The sequence below is a fragment of the Dipodomys merriami genome, unplaced genomic scaffold (genome assembly GCF_024711535.1).
Source record: "Dipodomys merriami isolate MVZ:Mamm:240054 unplaced genomic scaffold, mDipMer1.0.p SCAF_12, whole genome shotgun sequence".
Lineage (NCBI taxonomy): Eukaryota > Metazoa > Chordata > Mammalia > Rodentia > Heteromyidae > Dipodomys > Dipodomys merriami.
In genome coordinates this window covers 10,014,525-10,042,498 of record NW_027202493.1, presented here as the reverse complement: position 1 = coordinate 10,042,498, position 27,974 = coordinate 10,014,525, and positions in this window count along the sequence as shown.

Sequence of the window (27,974 nt, the reverse complement as noted above, 5' to 3'; positions counted from 1 at the left end):
TTCTAACTGGAGTGAGGTGATATCTCAATGTTGTTTTGATTTGCATTTCTTTTATGGCTAGGGATGTTGAACATTTCTTCATGTGTCTATTGGCCATCCTTCTTTCTTCTTCAGAGAAGCTTCTTTTTAAGTCTTTTGCCCACTTATTTATTGGGCAGTTGTTTCTTTGAGGATTTGTTGTTGGGGGGTTTAATTTTTTGAGTTCCAAGTATATTTTAGATATGAGACCCTTGTCCGTTGTATGGCTAGTAAAGATCTTCTCCCAATCGGTGGGCTTTCTATTGATCTTGCCAGCTATGTCATTTGCCCTGCAGAAGCTCTGCAATCTTATGCAATCCCATTTGTCCAACCTTTCTTTGATTTGTTGTGCTTCCGGGTCTCTATTCAGAAAATTTCGACCTGAGCCAAGGAGACCTAGGGTTTCTCCTATTCTATCCTGTAATGTTTTCAGAGTGTCTGCTTTGAGTTCAAGGTCTTTGATCCATTTGGAGTTGATTCTGGTGCAGGGTGATATATAAGGATCTAGCTTTAGTTTTCTACATGTAGTTAACCAATTTTGCCAGCACCATTTACTGAAGAGGCTGTCTTTCTTCCATTCTATTGTTTTAGCTTCCTTATCGAAGATTAGATGGCTATAGGTCTGTAGGTTCATTTCTGGGTTTTCAATTCTATTCCATTGGTCCTGAGGTCTGTTCTTATGCCAATACCAAGCTGTTTTGATTACTATGGCTTTATAGTAGAGTTTGAAATTTGGTATTGATATTCCTCCAGCAGTGTTCTTTCCGTTGAGGAGCGTTTTTGCTATTCGGGGTCTTTTATTGTTCCATATGAATTTTTGGATTGCCTCCTCTATTTCCTTGAAGAATGAGGGTGGAATTTTGATAGGTATCGCGTTGAATTTGTAGATAGCCTTGGGAAGTATTGCCATTTTCACGATGTTAATCTTGCCAATCCAGGAGCATGGGAGGTTTTGCCATTTTTTAAGTTCTGTGTTGATTTCCTTTTTCAAGATTTTAAAGTTTTCATCATAGAGGTCCTTCACTTCTTTGGTTAAGTTAATTCCTAGGTATTTTATTTTTTGTGGGGCTATTACAAATGGAGTTGCTTTCCTAATTTCAGCCACACTTTTCTCATTGTTGGCATATAGAAAAGCCATTGATTTTTGGGGGTTAATTTTATATCCTGCTACTTTGCCAAAGTTTTGAATCAGCTTGAGTAATTTGGGAGTGGAGTCTATGGGATTCTTTAAATACAAGATCATGTCATCTGCAAAGAGGGAAAGTTTTATTTCTTCTTTCCCTATTTGGATCCCCTTTATGTCTGCATCTTGCCTTATTGCTGTAGCTAGGCATTCTAATACTAGATTGAAGAGAAGTGGAGAGAGTGGGCATCCTTGTCTTGTTCCTGAGTTAAGAGGAAATGGCTTTAGTTTTTCACCATTGAGTATAATGCTGGCTGTAGGTTTGTCATATACAGCCTTTATTGTATTGAGGAATGTTCCATGGATTCCTAATTTTTCCAGAACCTTCATCATAAAGGGGTGTTGGATCTTGTCAAATGCTTTTTCTGCATCTATTGAGATAACCATGTGGTTCTTATTCTTGCTCCTGTTGATGTGATGAATAATATTAATTGATTTACGTATATTGAACCAGCTTTGCATCCCTGAAATGAATCCTGTTTGATCATGGTGTATGATTTTTTGGATGAATTGTTGAAGTCGATTGGCCAAAATTTTGTTGAGAAGTTTTGCATCAATGTTCATCAAAGAAATGGGTCTATAGTTTTCTTTCTTCGATGAGTCCCTGCCTGGTTTTGGGATGAGGGTTATGATGGCTTCATAGAATGTGTTCGGTAGTGAGCTTTCTCTTTCAATTTCATTGAAGAGTTGGAGGAGTATTGGTGTGAGCTCTGCTTTGAAGGCCTTGTAAAATTCCGCTGTAAAACCATCTGGTCCTGGACTTTTCTTAGCTGGGAGGTCTCTTATTGCTGTTTCTATTTCAATGCTTGATATGGGCCTGTTAAGCTGGTTTAACTCATCTTGGTTTAGTTTTGGCATGTCAATATTTGCTAGGAAAAGGTCCATTTCTGTCAAGTTCTCAAACTTATTAGCATAAAGTTTTGAGAAGTATTCCCTTATAATGTTCTGAATCTTGGTTGTTTCCGTGGTGATGTTTCCATTCTCATCTCTGAGTTTATTAATTTGGGTGTGCTCTCTCCTTTTTCTGATAAGGTTTGCTAAGGGTCTGTCAATTTTGTTAAGTTTTTCGAAGAACCAACTCTTTGTTTTGTTGATTCTTTCTATAGTTTTTTTGGATTCTAATTCATTTAATTCTGATTTAATTTTGATTATTTCTTTCCGTCTATTGGATTGGGGTTTATCTTGCTGCTCTTTTTCAAGGAGGTTTAGATGTGTCATTAAATTGTTAGTTTCCGATCTCTCCAATTTGTTGATGTAGGAGCTCAGAGCTATAAACTTGCCTCTGAGTACTGCCTTTGCTGTGTCCCAGAGGAGCTGGTAATTTGTGTGTTCATTTTTGTTGAATAGCATGAACATTTGAATTTCCTTTCTAATCTCTTCCATGACCCACTCATGATTCAGCAGTGTGTTGTTCAGCCTCCATGTGATACCGGACTTTCTTTGGTGGCTTTTGGTGTTGAGTTCTAATTTTATTCCCTTGTGGTCAGAGAGAATGCAAGGTATAACTTCAATGTTTCTGAATTTAGACAAGTTTGCTTTGTGGCCTAAAATGTGGTCTATTTTAGAAAACGTTCCATGTGCTGCTGAGAAGAACGTGTATTCTGATGCTGCTGGGTGAAATGTTCGGTAAATGTCTGTTAAGTCTAGTTGATCTATGCCGCTGTTTAGATCTGCGGTTTCTCTGTTGAGTTTTTGCCGAGTTGATCTATCTAGTGGGGAGAGTGGTGTGTTAAAATCCCCAACGATTAATGTCTTTGGATCTATCTGGGATTTGAGGGAAAGTAGTGTTTCTTTGATAAATTTGGGTGCTCCATTGTTTGGCGAATAGATATTTAGAATTGTAATATCCTCCTGGAGGAGAGATCCTTTAATTAATATGTAGCGACCTTCTTTATCTCTTCTCACGAATTTTAATTTGAAGTCTATTTTATCTGATATTAGGATTGCAACTCCCGCCTGTTTATGAGGGCCGTTTGCTTGGTAGATTTTGTTCCAGCCTTTAACCTTGAAAATATGTTTGTTTTTACGGGCAAGATGTGACTCCTGCAGGCAGCAGATAGAAGGGTCTTGTTTTTTAATCCAACTAGACAGTCTATGTCGCTTAATTGGAGAGTTCAGTCCGTTAACGTTAAGAGATAGGACTGAGAGGTATTTGGGAGTTCCTGCCATGTTATCCACCTTCTTGGGGGCTGTGAAAACTGGGTTCTTCCTAAGGTTCTTGGATTCTCAGTTTGTGTGCAGTTTCTTGGCCTTTGTTGCGTTCTTGTTGGTTTTCTATGTGTAGGACATCTTTAAGAATCTTTTGCAGGGCTGGTTTGGTGGAGATGTATTGTTTCAATTTTTCTTTGCTATGGAAGGTTTTTATTTGGCCTTCAGTTATGAAGGAGAGTTTAGCTGGGTACAGTATTCTTGGTTGATAGTTGTTTGTTTTTAGGGCATGGCATACGTCATTCCAGGCTCTTCTTGCTTTGATTGTCTCTGCTGAGAAATCTGAGGTGATTCTAATTGGTTTCCCTTTATAGGTGATTAACCTTTTCTCCTTGACAGCTTTAAGGATCTTTTCCTTGGTCTGGGTTGATCCTGTGTGGATTATAATGTGACGGTGGGATGTCCTATTCTGGTCTGGTCTATTTGGGGTTCTAAAAGCTTCTTGTATCTGAATAGGCCTATCTTTTTGTATGTTTGGGAGGTTCTCTGCTAGGATCCTGTTAAACAAATTTCCTAGACCATTAACTTCTGTTTCTAGGTGCTCCTCTACACCCATTATCCTTAGATTGGGCCTTCTGATGGTGTCCTCCAGGTGTTGGATAGACCTATCATATTTCTTGGACTTGTCTTGGATGGTTGTATGTTCTTTCTCTATAATATCTAGGCTGTCTTCAATCCCTGAGATTCGATCTTCTGCATGGTCTAACCTGCTGTCAAGACTCTCTACTTTGTTTTTTATCTCTTTTCCTTCTAATTGGTCAGCTTTGATGACTTCAAGTTCTTTGTTGAAGCTCTGTTTTAGGTCTTGTATGAATTTCTTTACTTCCTTAATTTGGTGTTCAGTGTTTGTTCTCAAATCACTTAGTTGATTGGTTATGGTTTCTTTGGACTCCCATTCCTTCTGTTGGGTTCCATTCAGCATTCCCTTTGTGGTCTCCCTGACTTCCTTCAGCTCTTTGTTAATGGATTCCATGAATGTCTTTAGTGATCTTTGTGTATTCTCTACCTGGTCTCTTAATTCGTGAATTACTCTTTGATTAGTTTCCTCCCTTCTGTGGGATTCCTGCAGTTCTCTTTGAGTGTTCTCTGCCTGCTCACGCCATTCCTCCCTTTCTCTTTGAGTATTCTCAAGTTGTTCATGCAAATCCTGTATCAGTTTTTGAGAAGCTTCCTCACGCTTATGATATTCCTGTATAAACTTCTGGGATGCCTCCTCTCTCTCCCTATCACGCTCATACAGAGTCCTTTGTACATTGTCAAACTTCTCATTTATCATGTTTGCTATTAGTGTTTGTAGAGCTATTTGGGAACTCTCCTCTGGATTATTCTTTATCTGTTCTAATCCCTGATTATCAAGGTTGGGAATTGAGATACCCGAATTTGCCATTTTTCTTGTGTTTTTCCGGCTTACTCGGCCCATTTGAGATAAAGATTGCACCAGTTTTGTGCTAGAACACTATCTTAAGGCAACCATCAACCAAAGTTTGCATTTGTACAGTCAATAGTCTACAGATACAATCTAGTTCAACAGATACATCTATTCAACATCAAACGACTATATGTTAAAGGACTTCGAACCTCAGAAAAGAATTTGGAAAACCAGAAATTATTAGGATTAGTGAGAGATGTAGGTAAAAAATAGGAATAGATTGGTGTGGGGAGGCACAGGGAGAGTTAACTATGTCCTAATCACAGTGCAGTAAATGGGTTGGGTAGGATGCAAGTAGAGAGAGAGAGAAAAAGAAGAGACGGACAGGGGAATAAAGAGAGACCAGAAAAAGAATAGAAACGTAAAAATTAATGTTATTATAGAGGTTAAAAGACCGTCTATTTAGAGAGGAATGTGAATATGTTCAGAGAAGGGGAGGGACATAGAGGAGATGTGAAAAGCTTTAAGGGAGAAGAAAAGATCAGAAGTTCAGTAGAGCTAGATAAAAAACTAAAAGATAATTAAGAAAGAGAGAAAAAGAGAAAGAAGACAAGAAAAGAAAGGAAAACTCATTCACGTAATTCTGAAATAAAAATTATAAGATGAGAAAAAAAAAAGTTACTGGAAAACAATTATTTTTTCAGAAGAGGCAAAAATTAAAGATTAATAAAAGTTTTAGGAGGGAAAAAATTTATATACATATATATATATATATAAGGTAACAAAAAACAAAAAACAAGCAAAAAAAAAAGAAAAGAAGAAGAAGAAGAAAAAAAAAAAAAGTCTTTTGATTTTTTTTTTTGGGGGGGGGAGGAGTGGGAAGAATCCTGTATCTCCCTTTTGTCTGCAACCAGTCTCTTGTTGGAGTCTCTGGTCAGCTTGAGGTCCTGTGGCTTGATTGGTTTCTTAAGTCGGTTGGTTGGAAGAGGCAGAAAAATGCTCTGCTTTACCCAAGATTTTGAGATCCCCCTCCCAGGTTAGTTTTCTGGGAGGGTGGTCTGCTTTGAGAGTCACAAAAGAGGGGGATGTGGTGATGAGGCTAGGTTCTGAGTAGAGTTGAGGCCTTTCAACAAACAGTAGCTTTTCCCTGGGGCTATTTTGTGATAAAGCTCACAGCGCCCAGCCTGGAGCCATTCTCAGGGTTTCTGTTTTTCAATTGATTGTGGTGGCTGCTAGAGGGAGGGGCAGCCTCTGGCTCTGGTTACCCAGTGAGGCTAGGCTGGCGCCTGAGCTGGGTGACTTTTCCCTGGATGGAGCTGAGTCTGGCAGGTCACTTCGGCGTTAAGTTCTTGTGACCTGCTAAATGACTCATTTTATTCCAAGGCCTGAGCTGGAGCTAGCAGCAACTCCGAGCTTTGTCGGTATCCAAGATGGAGATCACCGGTGCTGGGGGGGGAGGGGTGGCCTTCCTTCCTCTGCTCCCTGAGGAGTGAGGATGTCGGGCTTGTACTCACGCCGAGTCTTGGATCCTGGGTCGTCTCTGGTGCCGAGTCTTGGATCCTGGGTCGTCTCTGGTCTGCAAGCTGCAGGGTGAAGATGTCCGCTCTTTGTTGGTTCTTGCTGGTGTTGAGTAGAATCCGCTCGCCCGCTGCGTCTGGCTCCTTCGTCCCGGACTCTCTGTGTGAGCGCTCAGGTATGGCCCCCGGCTGTGGACTCTGCCGCTTGCGACCCTGCCGCCGCCGCCGCCGCCGTGGCGGCTGCTGGCGACCACTCGGGTGCTTCTTTTTGCCTTGGCTTCCCCTCTCTTGTCTAACTCTCTGTCCTGTGATGGCACACTTGGTGTGATTCTCTGGCTTAGGACTGTTCACTGGAACTCTAAAGCTGCTTTCTATGCGTGAGCTTGTTCAGATTCCAGCTTCTCCTCCGCCATCTTCCCGGAACTCTTTTTGTTTCTTAAAGTTTGATTTTGTTCAATTTTTTCAGCCACTCCCTGACTAGACTTTTACTAGTGCCCTTCCATAGTTTGCTTACTTACCTGTCTATTCTAGAATTCATGGAACTGTGGTTTTATTTCTGGCTTATGGTGGTACAGGAAAACCATGTTTTAGCAATCTGTCTTCCATATACTCCCTCCAAATGGAGTGGAAGCTAATGTGCCAACAGGCTCAATGATTGACCCAAGGAGGGGAAAATGAGATGATGATGTCAAAGCTTAAAATTCCCAAACCATCAGGGACTGGGAAAGTGGCTCAGTGGTAGAGTGCTTGCCTTGCATGCCTGAGGCCCTGGGTTTGATTCCCCAGCACCACATAAGCAAAAAAGAAAAGAGCTGGAAGTGGCGCTGTGGCTCAAGTGGTAGAGCGCTAGCTTTGAGCTGAGGAGCTGAGGGACAGCGCCCAGGCCCAGAGTTCAGGCCCCATGAACCATCAAACTTTGCAGAACAGGGACTGAGAATGTTGCCTAGTGGTAAAGTGTGTGGCTAGTATGCATGAAGCCTTAGGTTCGATTCCTCAGTACCACATAAAAAGCTGGAAGTGGCACTGTGGCTCAAGTGGTAGAGTGCTAGCCTTGAGCAAATGAAGCTCAGGGACAGTGCCCAGGCCCTGAGTTCCATCCCTAGGACTGACAAAACAAACTTCGCAGAACACCCAGCTGAGTGTTGAACATAGATCTGACAGATCGAAGAAAAAAACAACAACAACAACTCTGCCAGGAAGAGCCCCATTGATTCAGGTCCATTGGTAACCCTGGGATGGTTCAGTAATCAAATACTGTTCTTCAGAACATACAAAACCCATTCACGTGTGTATCTCTTCCTCAGTATGCTCTAATTGATTTTCTTACCAAAATAACCTCAGAATGGATAAGTATCTTCCCCAAATCTCTGTTATGATGGTTCTTCTGATCAATCCACTATATCCCACACAAAGTCTTCCAAGCATGGTGTATTTTTTTTGTTCTGGTGTTTAAATAGTCGCTGCATAGCAAAGACAGGCTATGAACTCCCTATTGTAGCTCAGAATAGCTTCAGATTCTCTATCTTCCTGTCTCAGGCTCCAAGTACTGAGATTACAGACATTTGCTACCATGCCCAACTAGATATAGTATCTTATTCCTTCAGAACCTTTCTGTCTCTGGTCCCAGAATAATGGCTAATTCTGAGAAATTCATGTATCAGGAAAATATACTGAAAATAAAGTCAGCTATTTTCTTGAAGATATTTATATGTTAAAATTTAAAACTAGATATACTAGCTCTAACAAGATTTGTTTCCTAATGGTAGGAATCTTGACCACTGGCTAAGTAAAATTTGAAGACTTGTGAGGGTTCTTTTGTTAACAAATGATGACCACCTATTTCATATATTGGAAAGGGATGGCCTTAATCAAGATATTAATATCAATCTCTTTCTAGCTCTGGAAGACAATTGCCTATGCTAAGGTAAGCCTACCTTCCATCTGAAGAACAATGCTCTCACCAACCCTTATCTAAGCCAGATCAAATGAAAATATTAATAATAATATTAATACTAATACTAAATACTAATACTAAATATTAATACTAATAATAATACTAGTGCCTAGTTGGTTACTCAACAAATAACCAGTTTAATTGAAAGGTGTATACTTAGAAAAAAAAATGTGGGGATGTACCTGTAATAGTGTCTTTCATTTCCTGAGAGCTATAATATTTTAAATAATGGTTAAAGAATAGAAGGTCCTTAAGGTGAGTCTTGTTTCACCGAGTCTTTGAAAAGCACAATGTGATGGGCAGTGAAAATTTGAAGTGGGTCATTCACTTCTGAGTAGGTGGATTTCCTATGTAATTGGTTGATATTTTCCATGCTTTTCATTTAAAATGGGTCAAGTAACCAATTAGTGTAGAGGCTGACTTGTACTTTTGCTCTGGAGGAAAAACAGACTTTCCTGCATGGTACAGAGACAAGTGTACAATTCGTCTCCATAGTTTGTGAACCAGTTATATCAGGGCAAAGGGTCCTTCAGCCCACAAGGATGTCCTCTCGAAATTTTAACAGCAGAGCTGAAAAACTAAAGAAACTATGGACAAAAGAATCCCTATTTTAACAAAGAGGCTCAAAAAAATGTTAAAAGACAAATGTAAGAGATTGGTGATTAAATCCTCATCCCAAAATTATGCCAAAGCCTTTATATTACAGCAGTAGGCTAGTATGATTTGACTAAGTTACAAATGTAGATCAAGCTTGAGAATCATTCCAATTTCTTCATAATAACCAGTCCTGTGTTACTACTTAGGTCTTATATTCAAAGCCAAGCCTCTCGGCTCTGACATGTCAGGGTTACTGCCAAGAGAAATACACAGTGAGCAAATAGCCTTTCTTTGTCACACTGTCATCATCATTTTCACCCTGGCTCTTTTCCTTTTTTTTAGTATTTTCTCTCTTATTTAGAGGCCACAAAGGGTCCAAACTTGAAAATGAACTTTAATACAACAGCCCTGCAGGCAGAACATTTGGAGAGCTTTCTCATTTCACACTCTGATCAGTTGGAGTGCTTCTCATCTGTTTCTGTAACTCACCAGGCCACAGCCAGGATGCTACATTCTGCAGAATGAAATCTTTCTCAGGCCTCCAAATACAGCTACAGCCTTGTTCTCACCTCCCCCACCACTCTCTCCTAATTAAGCTTTCACTCACAGTGTAATAAAGGAGGTAAGTTACCTACCCGTTTTAATTATTGATGCTCAGTTCTGGCTCAGCCTTTGAAAAGCTATTTCCTTCATTCTTTGCCAACAGCCCCACTTGGCCAGATTTGACAGGTTTCAAATGAGTCGCTGGTAAATTTTATCCCATTAAAGAAAAAAAAAAGACAAAGAAAAAAAAAAGAAACACTAACTTGTCGCTAAAGGGTTCTAGTTTTGCCTCTCATGGAATCTCATCCTTGTCTCAGCATTTCTTCACTCTCTCCTCTTCCGGAAAATTATTGCAAACTGTTCTTGTCTTCCTAAAATATGCACAACTCCTCCACCATCCTTATACTCAACGACTGATATTCTTGTCCACTGAACTAAAAAAGGTGACCTGCCACCTAATTCCATACTGTTTCATACCTATTAATCAATGGCGTCCCCATGTTGCTATCTACAACTTTGTCCTCCATCTGAGCATCTGGTTCCACTTCTCTGTTGGGCCCAGGTCTTCACACCTCTGTCATCCACTTTTCCCTCTCAACTGGATCAATCCAATCAGAATACTGACAAGTAACACCTCTTGCCTTGAAGGGTGCCAATGCCTCACACCTGTAATCTTAGCTACTCAGGAAGCTGAGCTCTGAGGATGACTGTTCAAAGCCAGTTGGGGCAGCAAAGTCCGTGAGACTCTTATCTCCAACTAATTGCCAGAAAACTCGAAGTGGCTCTGTGGCTCAAAGTGGTAGAGTGCTAGCCTTGAGCTGAAGAGCTCAGGGACAGTGCCCAGGCCCAGAGTTCCTGCCTCATGACTGACACACAACAATAACAACTCTTACCTTATAAAAGAAAAAATATGCTTCCCCACCACCACAGCAACTTGCATTTAATGTCTTGATTCTCCTTTGGAACAAATCTCATCAAAAGCAATTACATGTAATCTATGTCTCTCTTATTTTGTTTTAGCCCCTTTTCTGATGCTGTATCAGAATGCCTGAGACTAGAGAATTTATAAAGAATAGAGATCTGTTGGCTTGTGCTTCTGAGGAGAGGATGCCCAAGAGCATAGCATTGGCACCTGCATCAAGCCTGCATTCTACATCATTGAAAGACAGGAAGCAGAAGAGAGAAAAGGATGTTGGTCACCTTTCCACTGTTATGATAAAATACCTGAGAAAGCCAATTTAAAGAAAGAGGAATTTACCTTGACTTCATTTCTGAGGTTTCAGTTCATAGTCACTTGCCTCCATGTTTCTGGACCTATAGTAAGACGGGGGGCATGCGGTAAAGCAAAGGTCTTCACCTCAAGTTAGCTAGGAAAACAGAAAGCAGCCAGGTGCCAGTAGCTCACACCTGTAATCCTAGCTACTCAGGAGGCTGAGATCTGAGGATGGTGATTCAAAGCCAGCCTAGGCAGAAAAGTCCATAATGATACTATTATTTCCAATTAGCCACCACACACACACACACAAAAAAAAAAAAAAAAAAAAAAACAGAAGTGGAGTTCAGGGACAGTGCCCAGGTCTTGAAGAGGGGAGGGGGGAGGGTGAGAGGAAGAGAAGAGAGGGGATGAGAGAGGAAGAGAAAGGAGAGAGGAGGAGAGAGAGCGGAGGAGAGAGGAGGAGAGAGAGAGGAGGAGAGAGAGAAAGCACACACCAAGGACAAATATGTCCTTCAAGGCCATGTCCTCAGTAACTTTCTTCCTCCAACTACGTCCTACCCCCTACAGCCTAAGTTTCTATCAGCTCACATAGCCCAGTTATGCTGGGACCCTGAATGGATCAATCCCATGAATACAACCACATCCTTTATGTTCCAATCACCATCAAGGCCCCATCTCCAACCAATCACCATCAAGGCCCTATCTCCGAACACTGGTGCAATGTGGTCTAAGCCTTCAACACACAAGTTTTGAGGGCGAATTCAGATCTAAGCCATTACAGTCAAGAGAACAAATGAGAGCAAGTGACAAAGAGGAGTCCATACTCACTTTAGTAACAAGGCACTCTTGTGGTAACTGACCCAGTCCCAAGTCTGAGAGGTCAGTCCACTCTTCAGGGCATGGCCTACATGCCCTAATTGTCTCTAATTAGGCCACATGTCCCCACAGCGTTGTGCTATTGGGGATTAAGTTTCTATCACAAACTTTGGAGAAACATTCACACAATAGAATCATTATCTCTTCAACTTTCTCCAATCAGCATCTACCACAATTGCTCTTATCTAGGCCACTCATGACCTCTATATTGTAAAATGCAATAGTCAGTTCTCTCTTATTTTTTTGTGTTTTTTGTTTTGTTTTGTTTTTTGCCTGTCTTGAGGCTTGAACTCTGGGCCTGGGCACTGTCCATGAGCTTCTTTTGATCAGGGCTGGTGCTCTACCTCATGAGCCATAGCATCACTTACAGCTCTTTCTGAGTAGTTTATTGGAGAGTCTCATGGACTTTCCTGCCCAGGCTGAAAATCTTCAAGTCACAGTTCTCAGATCTCAGCCTCCTGAATAGCTAGGATTACAGGTGTGAGCCACTGGCACTGGTCTTCTCTGCCCTATTGTTAAATAGTATAATTGCATGCACTTTTCATTTGGCTTTTTAGAACATCACATTTTATGTTTTTCTTCAGTATCACCAATGATTTGTTAATGTCCTTTATTGTGTTTTACTTTTCTATGTGAAACTGTAGTGTTTGCTTATCCCAGGGTTCTATCATTGGTCCTCTTTATCTACCTTATCTTGATCTCATTGAATCCCATTGCTTGAAACACAACCTAAAATCCCAAATGTAGTTTTAAACCCAGAAATCCCATGTAGACAGAACACTGCCTCCTCAGAAGAGACAGTTTCATGCCCATATCTGCATTTCTCCTCTCTGCTGATAGTAACTCCATCCATCAATAGCTCATCAAAACACTTTGACTTTATACTTTCTTTCATTCAATACATGCAATCTAGCTTTTAAGTATGTCCAGAATTACTACTTCTCACAACCTTCGCTCCTAACACAGAGGCACAAATAACCTCTCTTTTTTGATGTCCTGCTATGGCCTTCTACCAGATCTCCTGTCCCCATACTTGCTGTATTCTAAGGAGAAAGTAAGATCATACTGCCACTATTTTAATGAATCCTTGTGGTCACACCCATTTTGTAAGAGTAAAATCTACAACTTTTATAAACTATTCCTGACCTGACCTCATCTTCTTGTTTTACTCAAGGCATCCTAACCATTTTTCCCCTTCATTCTGCCAAGCTTAAGATTTTTGCATAGCTGGTCCACCTGTCTGAATGCTCTTTCTGTAACTCCATCTTCACTAACCCCCTCTCTTTCTTCATGAGAGAAAGTAGCTTGGGTACTACCCACTCAATCAACACTCCTGACTTCTGATTTTCATTCCTCTATAATTTCTTCTCCATGATCCTATCATCTTCTGCCAAACTTTGTTATATTTACTATGCCTTTTAGCTGTCATGTGCCTCCCTCCACTAGAATGTAAGCTCCATGAGTAAGGATCTTTAACTTCTGATTATTAATGAACTCCATGTACCAAAGACAGCACCTAGTTCATAGTTAAAACTCAATAAATATAAATGGATGTGTGGCTAACAGATCTTGCTAATTAATGTGTCATGGTATATGTCATGTGGTCCTTAACATTATCTGTAGAAACCAAACAGTGACAGATACTGTCGCAAATATAACCAAACATAATAAAAGCCAATGACTTATAAGAGAATTTACCAGGAAATTCTACAAACTATAGCCAGTCAGCATTGTACAGTGCCTAATTCAGTCGATGCAACTGCCTACGGATTGCAGGTCAAAACACAAATCTTACAAATCTTACAGACAATGAAGACATATAGCACCAAATTAGATGTTTGCTGAGGAAAGATAATTATTAGAAGTAGTGAGTCTGTAACAGATTAAGGAACAGGCAAAAAAACAAGCAAAAACCAATAGCAGTTGCTTGACACCTTACAGAGTAGTGGATCACTTAAGGACAGGAATCTATTCTAAGAAATGTGTTGTAGCAATGGAATTCTATGCCTCCATCAGAAAAAATGACATTGCCCCATTTGTTAGGAAATGGAAAAACTTGAAAAAATTATATTAAGTAAGCCAGGCCCAAAGAAACATAGGTCCCATGGTTTCCCTTATTTGCAATATCTAGTATATGTATGAGTCAAGCGGAAAAGGTCAGATAATGTGATGTCAGGAAAATGAACCCTTAGATATGTATTTTAATGTTTTTTTCTTTCATGCATGTGTTTCTAACGCATTTATAAGATTATCTCTTTGTTGCTTTGTATGTCCCTCCCCCACAGTATAACCCCTGCTTTCACCATATTTGATGTCAGTATAACTTGAGGAGGAGATGGGGAAAAACCAGTTGTTTAAGGATACAGGTGGACCTGTTGCAACAATGAGAAGTACAAGTTGTCATGTCCAAAACGAGCTTTACAACGTCAGTGTGGGGGGGGAGGGGCGGAAGGGGGGAAGGAGAAGGATTGGGATTGGGGGGAGGGGGGAGGCTGGGAAGGGATGTGAAGGGTAAACAAAAGGAGGAGGCTGCAATGCTTGGTAAGAAATGTACGCATTATCCTGCCCATGTAATTGTAACCCCTCTGTACAGTATGTTCACAAATAAAATAAAAAAAATTAACAATTGTAAAAAAAAAAAAAGAAATGTGTTGTAGGTCTTTTTGTCATTTGTACTAATGGCACAAAGGGTTATTTACACAGACTTAGATGAAGTAGCTGAATATACACCTAACCTATCTGGTATAGCCTAATGCACGGCCAGACTGGTTTGCTGTATGTGACTCTTGCTATCTTTGCCCTGACAAGTAAGTTCCTCCACCTTAAGGTCATGTCAAGTTTCTGAAATTCTTCAGTTGCCTTCTTTTCAGCACTTACAATTCATCACTCACTTTCATATAACAAATGATGGTTCCTGAATCATCTAAAGCCACACAGAGCTAGCAATAAATCCAACACCATAGTTAGGTGCAAAACTTCTTATTTCAACCTTGGAAGGAAACATTTTGTGTTGGCCCTGACTATTCCAGAGATGGATACACTTCTCCCTGTGATCTCTTAAATAGACCCTTCAACACTTCCCTCTAGCTCATACAGATAGAGAACCTTCTCAAAATTTTGTGAGTTTCATTGCCTTAAGTGAAATAGGTCTTTTAACAGTTTAGTTTACTGTTCTTGTTACTCAAGATGCTATCTGAGGTAGAATAAAATGTGCCTAAATGGTGAACAATACATTTGTAGTCTTTAGTCACTTTTGTTGTTGTTTTTTGGGTCCGGTCGTGGGGCCTGAACTCTGAGCCTGGGTGCTGTCCCTCAGCTCTTCAGCTCAAGGCTAGCACTCTACCACTTGAGCCACAGCACCACTTCCAGCTTTTTTCTTTTTGCAGGGCCTCAGGCATGCAAGGTAAGCGCTCTACCACTGAGCCACCTTCCCACCCCCGTCTTTAGTCACTTTTAATTTTGTTTTCAGTTCCATCAGTCAGTGTGGCTTCTTACTGCCAACTTTAGCAGTGTGTTATGTATGTTTAGGTGCCATGATACATAGAACAACACAAAATACATTATAACACAGGAGAAATGTTGCAATATAGATGCAGTAAACACAAGATATAGATAGACAGATGATAGAGAGAGAGAGAGAGAGAGATAGGGTTGATGATGGCATAATACATACTACTTTATAGTAAAAATTATGTAAATAGGAGTTATACTCTAATGATTATGAGCATAGTATATAAATATACAAACCAGTTGGCATTATTAAATATTATGTGCTGTATATAACATGTATATGACTAGTACCATAGATCTGTTTAGCAGCATAATAGGTGGGCTTACACCAAGCTCATCACAAACACGAGTGACATGTTAGATTATGATGTTACAATGGCTGTGATATCCACCACGAGGAGACAGGAGTTGTTCATCTCTATCATAATCTTTTAGTATACCATTATACAGACAGTCTTGTCACTGACCAAAAGCATCAATAGGTGGGATAGGACTATTGAATCTCTGTGGTATACTGAATAAGGTTTCAACTCTCCATAAAATTGGCTTTAGAATTTGTACATTTAGCTTTTAGATTCTGTACATATGTATTTTTTGCTTATTATCCCTAATAATAAATTCCTACCTAGTTGGGAAATCTAGGAATTTCTGTGTGAAAGAAAACTGCTAGCTAATACAAAGCATCATCAAATTCTTCCTATCTACCTGGCAACTCAACTCAATACCAAGTGGGGTGAAGAAGAATGTGTGCTCTGGAGCCAGGCTGGAATCGCAGTTCTGCCATTAACTAATTACATGAATTTAAGCAAGTTAATCTGTGACTTGTTTTTTTTTAAATAAAGTAACAGTATGCACCATTAAAAGTATTATCTTCAATGTGTTTCATTGATGGGCTAGAATGTAGCTCAGCTGCAGGGCACTTGCCTAGCATACGCAAGATCTTGTGCTGAATACTCAACACCATACATACCAAAAAAAAAAAAAAAAAATATATATATATATATATATATATATATATATATATATATATACACACACACACAGCTGACAGCTGGTGGCTCAGGCCTGTAAGCCTAGTAAATCAGGAGGCTGAAATTTGAGGATCAAAGTCTTAAGCCTGCCTAGGCAGAAAAAAGTCCATGAGACTATCTTCAATTAACCATGAAAAAGTTAGAATGGAGTCTTGGCTCAAGTGGTAAAGAGCCAGCAATAAGCAAAACAACAAGGGGAGGCCCTGAGTTGAAGCCTCAGTAACCCCCCCCCTTGCACACGTGCTACTCTCTCTCCCTCTTCCCCCCCTCTTACACACACACACACACACACACACACACACACACACACACACACACACACACACACACTTACACCTAGGATGTTTAAAACAGTATCTGGAGCAGGATATTGGTGGCTCATGCCTGTACTCCTAGCTACTCAGGAGGATGAAATCTAAGGGTCACGGTTCAAAGCCAGCCCTATCAGGAAAAGTCTGTAAGACCCTTATCTCCAATTAACCATCAAAAAGTCAGAAGTGGAGCCATAGTCCAAGTGGTACAGTAGTGGCCTTGAGCAAAAAAGCTCAGGAACAGTACCCAGGCTCCAAGTTCAAGCCCCAGGATTGGCACACACACACAAAAAATCCTATCTGGAGCACATTAAATATTTAATAGTTTAGTTGCTATTATTATCTACCTTCTCTGTATAACTGATATTTTTTTTTGGGGGGGGGTCTGGTCGTGGGGCTGAACCTGGGCCTGGGCGCTGTCCCTCAGCTCTTCAGCTCAAGGCTAGCGCTCTACCACTTGAGCCAGAGCGCCACTTCCGGCTTTTTTCTTTTTGTGGTGCTGAGAAATCGAACCAAAGGCCTCAGGCATGCAAGGCAAGCGCTCTACCACTGAGCCACCTTCCCAGCCCATAACTGATAAATTTTAATAGCAGTATTTAGAAACAGTAAATGAGAATAGGTGACAATGATTTTAATAAATTTACCCTAGTATCCAAAACACCATTTAATCATGCAGTAAATATAAATAGTATTAGTGAGATGTTTCATGTTCTAGTTTTTATCAAAAGGGTTTAAAACCCGGTGCATATGTCATATTTGTAGTACATCTCAATCCAAAACACAGATTCGTAGGGCTCAGGAGTCACATATAGTGGATGAAGGGGAGGAAACCCATGGCAAAATACCCACTTTTGTCTTTGTAGAGCCTAAATTCTTGGCAATGATGGTACTGTAGAATACATATTATTTTTATTAAAGCGAAGATTCAAGTCCTTGAGGTCCCACCCAACCCCAGTGTCAGAATCTGAAAACTAATCAGGAACATGACTCTGTAAAGTCCTATACCCAATCTCTCCACGAGGGGAAGGCTAGCCTGCCCTTCCCCCATACATCACAATTTCCTCCTCACAAGGCAGACTGAGGCTGGCCTTCTGCCATCCTCCATTCTTCCTAAACACTTCTTACTTCACATTCGATCCATGTTCTAATGTATACATCGATTTGTACTTTCAACCTCTTTCTCATCATCATCATGAGGAGATAAGATATAGAATCAGATGACGTGAGTTATGGAGGGATCAGAAAGCTCAGCTATGGAGATGGATTTCTAAGATTCAGATGGGTAGGGTGGAATCCATCCATCTCCATCTTCAGTACCATTCCCCTCACACTGGACCACAGGAGTGTCCTCAGGGTGCAAAATGGGACACCAGGACTGAATGTCTTGCTCTTCTTTGTTTACCTCACTATCTCTAGCGCTAGAATAATATAGGCACATAATAAGTTTTCATTAAATAACTGAGGGAGGGAGGGAACCAGAGAGAGAGACAAAAATGGAGGTGAGAGGGAGTTTCACCCTTGCTTCTCTTTAATCCATTCTAGTTCCTTCTATTAATTCTCAAAGCCAGTACTATCATCAGCATGGCCATGTTTAGTTTTGTTCTTGCTTATGCCTTCCACCCTGTTTTGACTCCCTCCTCCTCCATGACTACATTCCAACCTAACTGCCTCCTCCTCAATTCTTTGGACCATCAGAAATTGGAGTTTTTCTTTTCCTATTCTCTCTATTGGAATGCCTTTAATAACTGCCCCTTGTTCCTGACACGGCATCTTAAATATTACACAACAAGCCTTCTTTGATCCCTATGTTGTTCCTGATGACAGCCAGGTTTTTGTTCCCTTTGTAAGATGGTCTCATTTTAGAAGTGGGCATTTCTGGATATATTTACCCCACATATTAGCCTATGGGCTTCCATTCCTCTCCCCCCCCCCCACTTGACAGTGAGTTCCATGAAGGGCAGGCAAATATCTATGCCATTTGCCTCAGTAAACCAGCACCTGGCACAGCATTAGATACATATTAGATGTTCAACCTATAGGACCTGAATATACGAATATGTTTCCTGGCATACAAATTGCTCTGGGCTAAATTACTTTTTCATTTCCTTTAACTGTCAGCTTGACTCATTCTGAAAATGTGAAGCATTTGCTAAAAAGGCAGTCCTGGGTATCCTGTTTGCCTGACAGAAGCACACCACTGGGAGGCCTCTGGGGAGAATGCTGTTCAGCACAGCACAGCACAGCCTAAGTCTGGTGTGATGTTTCACTAACTGCAGAGAAAAATTCCAGTTCCGTGATTCAATCCTCAAAACAGGGCACCTTGAAGACTGAATGCAGTGTCCTGAGAGAACCATGCCTTTCAGAATAATCAGGGGCTGGAGGCATAGTTCGTCATAGAACACCTTCCTAGCAAGCATGAGGCCCTGAGTTCAAATTCCAGTATACCCCTAAAAAAGACCCACATATGAGTATTTACTGATAGACCTATTAAGACACCATGAATTTGTATTTGACTCCATGGATGGAGAGAACAAAAGGGAAGATAATGAAAATTGAATGGAAAGGGATGGGGAAAAAAGGAGTCTTGACATTGATATATATTGCCAAAAATGAAATATCCTTGTACAACTAATCAATGCTAATTTTAAAAAGTATGGGGGAAAAAGAATAAGGACTCTGTGGGGGAAAAAGAATAAGGAATCTGCTTAAGTATTAACCACTGAGTCTTGGGAGGAAGTACCACATGAATGTTCTAACAGCAAAATAATGAAAATGGATATTAGATAAGGGATATTACCATCTTTTTTTCAGTCACCAAATGGTTTGTCTCTTGAGACAAATAATTTTTCAAGAGCATTTAAAATATGCCAGTTGTTCTGCTAAACCCTTTATGTGCATAATCTTAATACTCATAACCAGGAAGGACTGGAAAGATAGCTCAGTGCTAAGAGTGCTTGCCTTGCATGCACGAGGCCCTGGGTTCAATTCCTCAGCACCACATAAGCAGAAAAAGCCAGAAGTGGTACTATGGCTCAAGTGGTAGAGCGCTAGCCTTGAGCTGAAGAGCTGAGGGACAACGCCCAGGCCCAGAGATCAGGCCCCACGGCTGACCAAAAACAAAAAAGCAAAACAAAACCTCATAACCCTGTCAAGTTAGAATTATGTCCTTTTACAGATTTTAAAAAAAGGATTTACAGATTGGCCTCATAATTTGTGTCCATAAATACTCCACTGTTAAGTTCCTAGGCTAAAATTTGAATACAAACCTGAGAATCCAGGCTTGATAGTTCTGTCGCTTTAGTCTCCTAGCATGGAGTTTGTAATGGAAGGTAGTAGCTTGAACACTTCTATGGTTTGGATGTGGTTTATATTCCCTAAAGATTGACTTGATCATCAGTGTGGCAATGTGAAAGGCAATAAACCATTACTACAGAGGGCCTGATGGAAGGTTCTTAGGAGGCAAACCATTGGGGAGACTAGCTTTCTGGCTTCCTGTTTTTGAGATATAATCTCTTGTTCCCATGCATGATACTGTGATTCTGCCTGTTAAACACTTGACAAAGGTTGGACCAATCAGGCCACCCAATCTTGGAGTCTCCAGTACTATCAATGAAATAAAACTTGCCTTTCTTGTGTTATCTTGACTCAAGTATTTCATCATAGTAATGAAAAGTGAACTAATGCAAATACTAAAGGTGATGGTGCTATGGGTGGTATATAATAATGTTGAAAGCATGGGGTAGCTCCACCTCAGCACAAGACAGGCCAGAAGCAGACGCATGAAAGACTAGGAAATAGAAAAGTATGAGTGATCAAAAGGGTAGTGCTGGGGTAGTTTAGTGGTAGAGTGCTTGCCTAGCATGCCTAAAGCCCTGAGTTCGATTCCTCAGTACCACATAAATAGAAAAAGCCGGAAGTGGTACTATGGCTTGAGTGGTAGAGCGCTAGCCTTGAGCAGAGGCTCAAGGATTGTACAGGCCCTGAGTTCAAGCCCTGGGACTGGCAAAGAAAAAAAGAGGTTAGTACCTACTATACTCTCTGAATACATGGTTTCTCACCACACAAAGCCTTGGCTATCTCTCTGACTTACTGTTGAAAATGATGACTGTCCTTGCTTACTGCACATGTCCCCTTGATGCTCTGCACCTCTCCTCCCCCCACCTGAAGGTCTCCTCGGATCCTGGCTAGGAGTGCTCTGCCCCGCAGACACCTACACCATGTTTCCTCTCTCAATGTCCTTTTATTCCAGTCTTTGTTTAAAGGAAATTCTGCATAGACTGCCTCTGGCCTCAATAGCAATACCATCTCTCTCACACACATACATATACATTTTTGTAATTTTGTACTTCCTTTGTTTTATTTAGATCCAATATCTAAATCTTCAACTTGTCATTTTTCCCTTTCCATCTGTTAAAACGTTAAACTCCATGAAAATAAAAAGAATCCTCATGTTACTCATTTTTCCTTTCTCCCTTCTCCCCTCCTACCTCTCCTCCTCTACCATCTTTTCCTCACCTTCCTTGCCCAGGCCCTCCCTCATTCCTGTAACACTAGCTACTTAGAAGGCTGAAATCTGAAGGATTGAAGGTTGAGGCCTGCCTGCACTGAACATCTCCCTAGACTTCATACACAAAAGAACCAGTTAAAAACAGGAGTGAAAATGTGATTCAAGTGGTAGAATACCAGCAAAGCAAGTACAAGAGCTTGAGATCAAGTACCAGTACTACCAAAAAAAAAAAAAAAAAAGCTTTCTCAGTCAACTATCCAATATAAAATTTTACCACTCACAACGTCCTATCTTTCACAAAACACTGTAACATGATACAATGCAAGTCCTCTCCTACTTTCCAACAAGGACAGCCTTCCTCTGATTTCTATGACATGCTTCTCCTCGTGTGAGGTTTTATTAGCATGGTCGGTGGCATCCATATTGCTGCCAACATTATTCTACTAACAAATGCTTGAGCATTCTCTCAAAAGATGGAGGCTTTTTGTATACTCCCTTCCTCTCATGAGCTCTCACCAGATTCACCTTTCATACTCTTTTCATGATGATGCAGGCTTCTGCTACTCAAGAGGCTGAGATATGAGGATCGTGGTTCAGAGCTAGCCTGGGCATGAAAACCCATTAGACTCTTATCTCCAATAAACCACCAGAAAACCTAAGTGGCACTGTGGCTCAAGTGGTAGAGTGCTCGTCTTGAGCTGAAGAGCTCAGGGACAGCACCCAAGCCCAGAGTTCAAGCCCCATGACCAACCAAAAATTAAAAACCAAAACGGTACTTTACAGAAAAAGTGCAAGGAATGTGTGATAACCTAGTGATATACAGTCCTAGCTTTGCTTCCTTGTCTCAAAATATCTTTATCAAATCAGAATAATAAACCTATAACAATGTAGAGTAAAGAGATAACACCTTCAAGCAGATTGGTGCCAGTGGCTCTCAGACTGGACAGAGCTTCAGCACAACAGTCATTCCTTAGGCAGGGGTAGGGCCTTTCTTTCCAGAATGCTCCATAGATGTCTGAAACCTTACTATACATTACTAAACCTTCCTATACCTTACTATACTAAACCTTACTATACATTAACCTAACTATACATTATTTTTTTCCAAAATATAGATACAGATCTATGTTAAAATTTGATTTATAAAACAGGCACAGTAGAGATTAACAAAGACTAATGATAAAATGAGACAATCATAGCAGTAAACGGTAATAGAAGTTGCCTAAAATTTATAAGAGTTATTTCTGGAACTTTTTGAGATTGGAGTTGAACCACTGACATCTTGGAATGTGAAACCATGTTCAAGGGGGTGACTATACTGTCAAAGACATGATGTTTGTATCATTCCTCTAGCACCAAGTAATTAACGCTCAGCTGCAACCCAATTCAGTGCTTATTTTCAAACTTCATTTTCCAATAATACAGAATATCCTGATGTAAGATTTTGTTGACTTGCTCAGCATGAGTTCTCAGAGACTCAAGGTGTTTTCCTTTCTCTACTTGTCTGAAGAAAGCATTAGTTTGTTGTTGGACTCTCCGCAGCTAGAAAAACACTATATCCTTGTTCATACCCAGTAGGAGAGAAGCACTGGCTTTTCATGGCAGAATCTGCAATCCAGTCTTCTCCTCCTTCGTTAGTTTGTTCTATGTCCTCAGCACACTCCTATGTGATCAGCATCATGAGACATGCAAACCACTGTCTCCTCAGATCTCCCTGCTTCTACTGTGGTCTTGCCAATTTATTCTGTTGATAATTGCATTTAATTCATTCATTCTTCTGGTAATATCTACTGAGACGTACTTTTGTCAGGAGCTACTCTTGAGCATTGGGGATTTAGCAAAATGAAAATGATCTTGAGTTCCCTTGATAAGTGTAATTTCTCGCAGGCAAAAAATATAAATAAAGCAAATCAAGTGTTGATAAAGACTATACCAGAAAAGGGAGACAAAGGCTTAAGAGAATGCAATTTTAAAAGTCAGACAGAAGACCAACTTCTGGGTATTATAGCAAGTACACACAACTACCATCAGAATTGATGATTTCACAAAATCTACTTATATCTTTGAATGGCTGTGTTTCCTTTTGACTTTCTGGGAAGAGTCGTCACTCAGTGACATTGATCTTTTTTCTTTTTTTTTCTTTTCTTTTCTTTTATTTTATTTTATTTGAGAACATACTCTTCTCGATCTCCTTGGGGGAAGCTTCTTCTCCAACCACAACCCCTGCTCAGCCACAATCCTCCCTTCCCTTTGGGGCTAATGGTTGGGAGCACTCCAACTGTATTCTTTCTGAATACGGTGCCCAGAACTCAGGAGGTCTACTCACAGAACAAACAGGAACCACCACCTCTGATATCCTTCATTCTGCATACCTCATTTCTGCTGGTGCACATGATCGTGTCTTTTTTTTTTTTAACACTGCTGACTTATATAGAGTCTAAAGTTATGCCTCCCTACTCATCAACCCTACCCCAGGCTTTTTCCGCTCCACAGAGTCTCCTCCTTCCTGATTTTATTAGCTTTAGAAAAATTAAATGAGTTAGTGAAGTTGCCATGTCAGTCACAACACTCAGCTTGTGATGACCTCGAGGCCTCCTTTCTACTCCTTATAACTCTGCCTACTTTATTCTAGAGATTTGATTAGTACCATCCCACTCTGTAAAGCTTGAAAGTGCTGAGTTATCATCTGCCTGGTCTCTTTCCCCCTTCTAATATTTAAAAAGAAATCAATTGATGGTAGCTCATGTTTCTGTCCTTTGCTTCCCTTCCAGAGGTGAATCGCACTGTTCCTGAGATCAGCCTGTGTGCCTGCCCTGCAGCCTCTCCACTTAGCAGTGAAATCACAAAGCAAATCCACATTTTCCCTCTCACTGCTCTCTGCCCCTCCCCACCCTGTTAGTATTATCCCCACCACTGGGCCTCAGCTCCGTTCCAGACCTGAGCCCCTCCAGGCCTGGAGTTCCCCACCATACATCCGGCCACTCCCTCTCTCTGCCCAGACCTACCCAGATCTACCTCACTTCTGCCCCTACTTCCCAAATCCCGTCATTTGGATGGGGGCAGACGCCATGTGCTCCCTCTCCTGGGAAGATATAGCCCCTCAAATAAACCTTAGAATAATGTTTCTCCTGGGCCTGCCTGCCTCTGCGGGGTCCCCTGGGAGGGTCCTGAAGGATCCTTTGACACCCATGACAATAAATCCACATGACATAGAGATTAAACCTTTCTTATATTCAATTACAAGGTGTGACTTTTACATTCTTTTATTATTCTTTGCTTTCCAAAACTATCAAAAATGTACCAAGAGCCAGGCACCGGTGGTTCATGCTGATACTCCTGTGGTGGAGATCTGAAGATCTCAGTTTGACGCCAGCCCAGGCAGCAAATTTTGTGGGCTTCCTATTACCAAAAAGCAAAAAGTGGCACTGTGGCTCAAGTGGTAGAATTAGTTTAAGCACAAAAGCTCAGGGACAGTGCCCAGATCCTGTGTTCAAGCTCCAGGACTGAGACAAAAAAAAAAGAAAGAAAGAAAGAAAGAAAAAAGTCACCGAGAGACTATTGCAATCTGCCTTCAAGATTGCAATCTAGATCATGACCCTCAGCCACTTGGTGCCTATTTCTGTCTGGAAGATAGAGTTTGTAGTCATAGCTATTTCCAAGGAATATAGTGAGCATTAAGTGAATCTGCGTATGTAAATTGCTTGGGACCATAACTGGCACAAAGCAAACACCATTTATTAGCTTCCTTGTAGGGTTAAAATGAAATACATAAATTAATAGCTTATTCCCAATCATTTGGAGGCAGATCAGCCACTGTGTTTTCCCCAGGAGAAACAGTGAGATATTACAGGCTTTGAAGACAAGAGACAAGGAATAGTAACTGAGCTCAGTAGTATGACCTTAGAAGTGATAGTTATCCTAGGTAAGGCTCAACTTCCTCATCTCACACACAGTGATAATTGCATGTCCTTTACAGCGCTGCTGTGGGAAGCAGGCGAGTTAACTGCTCATGTTGAAGTGCAAATTGGATATTTGGCTTCTGGTACACAAAATACAATATGAATCCTTGATTGGGGAGCTCTTCTTTGAAAGGGAGAATTTAATCATCCCAGAATTCCAGAAAGAAGCCAGGGTTCCTGATTTGCCTTGTCCAACAGGCAGACACATCTGTTCCAGCAGTCCAGGTTGCAATGCACCTTAGATGGACACACTAAGTATCCTCAGTGCCCTATCCCAGGTGTTTTCCTTCCAGTTCTACAGTTTCCCAAGAATCTCCTCACCTGGTATATGCTATCATCATCCAGGTCCACTCCCTTTGCCAATAGCATATCGATTATTCAGAACAATCTTCCAAATATGGTTCCATGGGTTAACAAGTTTGACAAGAAATGTACTTATTACCTTACTTATGTAACTGTAACCCCTCTGTACATCACCTTGACAAGAAAAATAAATATTGTTCCAAATATGACAAGCTAAAAACACAACTTTACCAATGATTATGGGTTTGTATCCCACTATCTGGTTTGCTAATAGCCAAGGCTTTCCTTGAACAAAACCAATTGAAAAGGAACAAGAAGGCGGGCATATCAGGTACTAAGGCAGGGTTGGCAGGACTGGGAAGCATGACATCTCACAGGCAGCTAATCAGACATCTGAGTAAGTTGCCAAGTAGCCTGCATGACCGTGTATGCAGAATTTTTTGACTGCCTTAGGGGGGAAAAATCATATATGCCAATACATCATTATACTCCTGATTGCATCAGTTTCTCTCTTGATGCCTCAGTGATAATTGGCTACAGCCCACTTGTAAAAGAGCAGAGCCAGAACTAACTTAGGATCACTTCTTCCACATGCATCATAGAAATTAGGAATCTTAGAAATTTAGAAATGACTTATTCATGCCTGCAAAGGTCAGGAAAGAGAGTCAGGCCTAGAACTTTGGTCCCAATTTCAGTTCCATCGATCACCCTCTCCACCATATTATGCCACCAATCTGAACAATTATGCATTTTTGTAGCCAAAACTTTTCTTTCCATTTCATGATTTCAACTCTTTGTAATAAACCTTAAAGACTTTTTTCTTTTTCTTTTCTTTTTTTTAGCCAGGCACTGGTGCCTCCTTGCTTGTAATCCTAGCTACTCGTTACTCAGGATGCTGAGATCTAAGGATTGCTGTTCAAAGCCAGGCCAGGCAAGAAAATCCATGAATCTCTTATCTCCAATTAACCACCAAAAAAGCCAGAAGTGAAGCTGTGGCATAAATGGTAGAGCCTTAGCTTTCAGAAAAAAAAAAAAAATTCAGAGCCCAGGCCCTGAGTTCCAGCCCCAATACCTGAAAACAAAATTACAGAGGACCGGACTGGGAAGGTGGCTCAGTGGTAGAGTGCTTGCCTTGCATGCCTGAGGCCCTGGGTTCGATTCCTCAGCACCACATAAGCAAAAAGAAAAAAGCCGGAAGTGGCGCTGTGGCTCAAGTGGTAGAGCACTAGCCTTGAGCTGAAGAGCTGAGGGACAGCGCCCAGGCCCAGAGTTCAGGCCCTACAACCGGACCCCCCCAAAAAAATTACAGAGGACCTCTATATTTAAAACCATGCACAGGATATTTCCCACACCCAACCCAGAAGATGTGCTTTCTCTACACTGCCATCCTGAAATCACTCAAACTGTATTTGTGCCCTCGGTGTTTTTGTCTAATTTTCCAGGTAAATATCATCAGCCACCTTGAAGCAGGTCATTTCCTACAGATAAACAGCCCTTGACAAGGCTGCTTTTACCACCTGGCCATTATTCCCTGGCAATGTCCTATCCTCAACTTCTTAATTGCTTAAACAAATGGTTTCCATGGGTGATTAAACACCAGAGCTAGTGTGCAGCACCTGCTGATAGCAGGAGTCACTCCTTGTGCTGTTCCTCCACATGCCTCCCTTCAGTTCCAAAGATTGTGTAAGAATGCAGAGCTGGGGGGCGGGGGGAGTCACAGAGCGGGGTCTGAAAGGGGAAGCTGAGCTCCTATGGCATTCCCAAATGTCATTCTGAGAGCCAGTGAAGCTGTGAACTGTGGATGTGTGTGAAGGACAGTTGGGAGCACAGGTCAGTGTTCGGGAGAATTTAGGTCAAGTCTCTGTGGCCAAACAAACATCTTTGTTGAGAAGCTTTAAATTTTTAAAAAAAACCCACTTAAATAGGGTTGGGGAGCACTCAATTTGGGGGGAAGGTCTCACAGTGGTATTTTATAAACCATGCCCCTCATCATTTTGGTCTGCCCATCTCTTTAGGGTTTTTTTGTTTGTTTGTTTTCTGGAAGTCGTGACCCTCACCCTTCCCTCACTCTAGGATAGCCATTGTTGGTTTAGTTACCGTGGAAGTAGCCATTCCACACCTTGTGACTCCAGTCCCAGATCGCAGTCCATTGGTCCAGCTATGCCGAGCCGAGCTTAGTCAAAAGCCCGTTCTTTCAAGTTTTAGACTTGATACCAGAGTTTGACGTTGGCATCCTTCTGTTGTACTTTAAAGCTGAAACATTCCATACCTGTGTTTCTTGCCTTGACTTCAAGAGACACAGAGAAAGTCAATCTGAAGGAAAAGAGAAAAATTGTAACAAATGAAAAGCAAAACTCTAGAGACTCAACACTAAGTTCCCACATAATTCATTCAATAGAGACTAACAAGGGGTCTGCTCTATTCCAGTCACTGTGGTCAGTGGGGCCATCTCCTCCTGCCCAAAGGGGGCAGTTGTTTTCCAAAACATCTCAAACAGCCTTGCAGAAAATACATAGAATATCTAGAAACAAGGACTATGCCATAGTTATAAGAGTATTAAACTCTAATTTGCAGGTGCTTTACTGGTGGTTAATTGCTAACACATACAGAAGAGAGGCATCTGATAGCCATTTGTGTGTTTTTCTCTTTAAATGAGGTTAGGGAAAGGTATCATCAAATATTGAAAAAACAAAAGTCGTGATTAATAAGATCATTTGTAAGTGATTTCCAACTATTAAAAACGTTTCTTTTAACCCCTAGGACATTATATTTTAATATTTCAATTTTTTATCTGACTCCATCATTTTAGTACAGGTTTTACAGCGAATTATTTCAAATTTATTGTCACACAATAAATCATTCTGAAATTTAG